General features: G+C 45.1%; 1 pseudogene; it reads right to left on the reverse strand.

The window, feature by feature from the left end:
* Window positions 1-723: 723 nt before the first annotated feature.
* LOC150018632 (rho GTPase-activating protein 20-like) lies at window positions 724-5107 on the reverse strand (annotated as a pseudogene).
* Window positions 5108-5470: the final 363 nt, after the last annotated feature.

Raw genomic sequence — 5470 nt, forward strand, 5'->3', positions numbered from 1 at the left:
CCTTCTTTCCCTTCACAGCTCTGTTTTCTGGAGCCTTTGCAGAGCAATGCAACACTAATAGAAAAAAAAAAAAAAAAAAAAAAAGAATCAAGCAACAGTAAAAAAGAAAGTATGATATTCATGGTTTTTGAATCACTTTATTCCAGTCTAGCTATATCAATGGGTTGCTTACTGGCATGATCCCATGAGGGCATGTGACTACAAGAAATCAGAAACATGACCACTGACATGGATTCAGGGAAATGTTTCAAATGATTTCTTCATTACCAAGCATGCTTTTCTAACTAATGTTTTGATTAGTGGCATTTTCCTTGCCTATTTATTAAGAACATTTCATGGAATGAGGATAGTTTCTCTGCACCCTTGCTGTCTTCCCACAGTCCCAGTTCTTCACTTATGATACTCTGGCCGTCTCAGAAGACTAATCTTGTATAAGACATGTGGAGAAGATGCTTTCTCTAACTCTCTACTAGTATCTCTGAAGTCACATGCTAGGACCAATCTTACGCCCTAATAAGGAAAAGCCTCCCACTTAGGTGATGCATTTTTTAGCCCAAATGTTTTTGCCAAATGGTCTTGATAAAGAGAGACATTTTGTTGCCCTAAGTATTAGCAACGTTTATGCTCACTAGCCCAGGTAATTTTATACAAATAAGTCATAGTAATTATTGTCTTAATATCATTAGCCCAGTTTCTGTTCTTGTAGATATCAGATTCTTGTGGTTAAATGTCTTTGGTTGGATGTTTGTCCTCCACATCTCCAACTACTATAGGCCCTGACACATCACACACAATCAGAGAACTGGGTGAGTATCTCACAAACAAGGCAGAGTACCAGGAGAGCTCTGCCCATTATTCTCTCCTTCCTCATGTAATTTCACAAAAATCTTGAGTCTGTCTTCCACTAGGTTGTCTTCCACTAGGGTCTTGGTTGGAATTGGAGCTATACTGCTGGGCTGTCTGTACCACTCCAGGTCCTTCTTTTGCCTCTAACTGAGCTGTCTGCGCAGCTCCAGGTCCTTCCGTTGCCTCACATGGGGCTCTCTGCACAACCCCAAGTCTTTCTTTTGTTGCTAACTAGGTTGTTTGCACGGGTCCAGTTCCCTCCTTTGCCTCTAACTGGGCTGTCTGTGCAGCTCTGGGTCCTTCTGTTGCCTCAAACTGGGCTGTCTGCACAGCTCCGTGTCCTTTTTCTTTTTTCTTTTTTAAATTAATGCACTGTCTGTGCAGCTCCAAGTCCTTCTATTGCCTTAACTAGGCTGTCTCACAGCTCCAAGCCCTTTTTTTTTTGCCCGTTGGGCTGTCTGTGCAGCTCCAGGTCCTTTTATTGCCTCTAAGTAGGCTGTCTGCACAGCTCCAACACCTTCCGCTGCCCTTAGGGACATCTCTTTCTGTTTCTCCTGCAGTAAGTAGGCTTCTGAAACACCAGAAGCATGGGCAGGTAGATTTATGGGTCCTTTTAGAAAAACTACTTTTCCCCTTGATCTGGATACCCTTGCTTTCTTTTTGAGGGATCAGTTTTTCAAATTGGCCGTTCCATTTCTTAACCTCATACTCTGGTGAAAAGTTGCAGAATGCATTGTAAATGACAGTTTATGGTGGTGTTTTTTGTTTTTGTTTTTGGTATAAGCCAGGCAGCTGCTGGCCTACCCAGAAAAGGTACCAGACCTTCCAGAAATGAGACTGCCAATTGCAAAAGTCAGAAGAAAGTTCTTCCTTGCATTCGTTGAGCCTGAAAAGTGCAATCTATTGGAGAGGAAGTTTCAGTGGGTGTAAACAAGGAATGTTCAGAAAAAACACTGTCTTGGGAGCTCACTGATGAGCCAGATGGCGAGGACAAGCAAATGTTTACTCTTGAGGGTAAAACATTCTTAGTGTTTTGGTCTGTGGCCCCTACTCTTGCCCACTTCGACCCCCACAACCAAACTCTTATTAGTAAGCTTTGTCTCTCCATTTGCAAAGACTTTTGCTGCTGGAGATAATCCCCCTCTCCACTCAAGTGACCAGTTTCATAGCAAGTGTGCAATACTGTAACACATCATCTGTATATTATATTGTGTTTTCATCACCCAAAGTCAAGTCTCTTCTTTCACCATTTAACCCCCCTTTATTTTCTACATCCCCCAACTTCCTTTCCCCCTGGTAATCACTATGCTGCTGTCTAGTTTTATTTTGTTTCTTTGAAAATGTCTTCCTGAGACATCTCAGTTCGCAGGGCAGTCATCCATGTTGGGCTGTGAGCAGTGCCACTGTCTCTTTGAACTTTGGAGGGCCTCTTCTATGTGTCGCAGGGGGTGTGCAGATGCATCTGAATCAAAAGGCTCTGCCTGGGATGAGCATGTGAGGACACGTGACTGTAAGATGCCACAGAAATGGCCACTGGCTTTGATTTAGTGAGAAGCTTCACACAATTTCCTTCATTAACAAACTTTTCTCCTTAGCATTTTTACTAGTGGCATTTTTCTTTATATCAGTGCCTATAACTAAACTCTGTTTAAAATACGACTTACCCTCTTCCTGTAGGGGCTGATTCTGCTTCATACAGTCCTCATCTTGTGTGAGAAAACTGCATCACAGCTGGACTTGCACAGCTTTTTCTGGTAAAACTGCCTGAGAGAGGAAAGCTTTGAGTCTAGATAGTTGGTGCGGGACTCTAAGCAGAGCCATTTTCCCCTCGGGTTTTTTGGAGCATCTGCTGCAGCTGTGGACAGACAGCTGGGTGTGGTCATGCCAGATGGAGCCCCGGCATGGTCCTGCAGTGGGGCCTTTCTGAACAGCACTGTAATGGTCACCAGCTTAGATTCAAGAGGCCATTGCTTTTGAATATCTTCATGTTTAGAATGGTCTAAGTCAAAGCCACTCGGGGTTAAATGACCTTCTACCTCAGGCTGGTCGAGGTCACCATCACTAAGGATTAAGACAGAGTCCATGCTTCTGCTCCCCTGACCAAGGTTCTTTACCTAGCAAGTCACTACATGGAACATCAACATCCTCATTCAGCTCATTTTCCAAGCTGTCATGAGAAGTCAGTCATTTTTAAGCAAGAGATGTTGGAGGCATTCTCTCTAGTATCACATCTCACTAAAAGCTCTCCAAAGAGGGGAGTGATTTCATTCCCAAATATTCTACAGCAATTTTCAATCAGAAATTGAATAAGTAGAATAACATTTTTTAGAAATTCATTTTCTAGTTCTGAGCTGGGGGAAGTAGGAGGCCAAAGAATGCTTGGAGCAATACCCACTGCTAAATTACATGCAGTCATCTGATTGGGTGAGGAATGTTGCTTGATGTTGTGTACTACTCCAAAAAGGTACCTACGGAGAACAGCATTGGCTCTTGGACCTGGTCTAACAGATTTTTAATAGTATTTACTTTCTATTTCTTGATCCATTATGCAGAACCAGGGATAACAGAGATCTGATGACAAGATACTTCTGGGAATATTTTGTAGAAAATCCTTAAAACGGATGCTATTACAAAAACAGATTGACAGTCTAGGTATATTTCAGCTTCAGAATTAGGTCTCTCTTTCAGCTCTCTGTAAGATTTCACATTGGCTGAAGATGCCTTTTGTGAGGGGTCCTTTCTGATTAAGAAGGAATTATGTATCTGAGACAGGTTTGGGCAGATCGTCGTTCTCACAGATATTTGGCAGAGACACTCCAAAGAGCTGCCCTGGCATAGGAGACGTTGTGACATGGGTGGATTAAAAGGCCCACGTTATGACAGATCTTCTCCTTTTAAATGTCTTCTGACCTGAGTTGCTTAGTTGCTGGGCTGCAGCCAGGTGGTGGGACTTCAGGGAGAACCTGCCCTGCCTGTGCTGCGCAGCTGCTCCACGAGGAATGGCCCTCGGAGGCGGGTAGGGCTGGCGGAGTCTCTGGTCCCTGTGTCAGGAGTGCAGCATCTCCAAGGTGGCTCATTTTAATTCCGCAGGGATAGTCATGTCCGCTAAGTGGGCATCGTTCTTCCTCCTTGCCAGAACTGATCCATCAGTGGTAACCTCTCTCAGAGCCAGTTAGCCCTGGCGCTGATAGTGACAGGTGTAACCCGTTCACTGTATCTGAATTCCTTATTGCTGTGATTTTAGTATAGGCACTATTCCCAATGGCCTTGGTGAAAATTTTGAGAGGACTGTCTTTGTCTGATGTGTTTCTGACGGAGAGGGAGCCATTTGTCCTTCTGTTCTGGGGAACTGAACATGGCCACAGGGTTCACTGTGGGCCAGCCCAGGACTAACAATCTCATGGCCTTGGTATTGCCTTCTCCCACTTCATCCACACAGCTTTGCTGTCCATATGTCACTTTATTTTACTTTTCATCTTAAAGTGATTGTTATATTTGATTTTGGCCACAACAAGCAGATCACTGAACAGAAGAAGATGCTGCTCCCGCCTCTGCAGGCCCCTTTTGAGTTCTACCCAGCCATCAAGTAGCAGAGTCCTATTGGAGCACTCACATGATGTTAGAAAGGTACACAAGTCCACACTAAGAAAAGGCCTTTCCTTGATACTAGGCCGGTTTTATAGGCTTTATCCTGGGTAAGAGATGGGAGTACTCCTCCCCATTTCTGCTACTGCTTTCATTTTTTTGACCTGGGTTGCTTTGCCCCACCAGATACCATTAGTCCTGATGACCTGAATGCTGACCTCTTGGTCAAGAGACAGTACGTGGCCAGAGGACCTTGCTGGAGACCTAACGGCCTAGCACCTGGATAAGAATCATGGCTTCTGCCTACCACATGGTGGACAGAGAAAAACATGAAGGCTGTTGGTCCACTCAGAGAGTGATTAGACTCAAATGGGAAGAGTACTGGGGTTTTATGGTACTGGTGCTGCTGGCCTGGTCATGAGGCAGGAGGCAAAGTTCTAGAATTAGAACTAACATGGGGCAGTAAACATCAGCATTAAATCCCTGCAGTGACTGGTTCACATGCCATGGTGCTGGGCAAGGAGGGTGTCTACAGTGAGTGGTTCTGCTGCTCAGGCAGCTCAGTGTCCTCACCTTCTTGGTCCCTGGGGCCTCCCTTGCTTGGACACATCATCAGGGAGGAAGAGTGACCTGGCTGCTTTCCTAGAACCTCCTACTGGGTGACCAGCCTTTCCATGAAGAAGACTTGTAAGCAAATCCCTGCCCAGGAAGAGACTACATGGTCATACCCATGGGATCCTGGCTAGAGGGGTGAGGGCACATGAAGCCTAGGCAGCTGCTGGGTTCAAGCAGGGAGCCAGGCTCAGGGTGAGGGTGGTGCACTAGGCAATGCTGGCTGGAGGTGGTTGCAGCTGCTACTGCCCACACCCTGGCCTGCCCACCTCAGGTTCAGATATCCAAGTACTGTGCCTTGTTCATCAAAAAACAAACAAACCAGGACAAACAAAAAAATAACTAATCCTGATGGGAACACTTGCCTTGTTCTATGCTGTACTCTGATCTCTTCTTGTTTTAGAACATTCCTTTGGTCAGGGTTCCA

This window comes from Furipterus horrens, unplaced genomic scaffold (assembly GCF_987537825.1).
Source record: "Furipterus horrens unplaced genomic scaffold, mFurHor1.1.pri manual_scaffold_2, whole genome shotgun sequence".
In the NCBI taxonomy this organism is placed as follows: Eukaryota; Metazoa; Chordata; class Mammalia; order Chiroptera; family Furipteridae; genus Furipterus; species Furipterus horrens.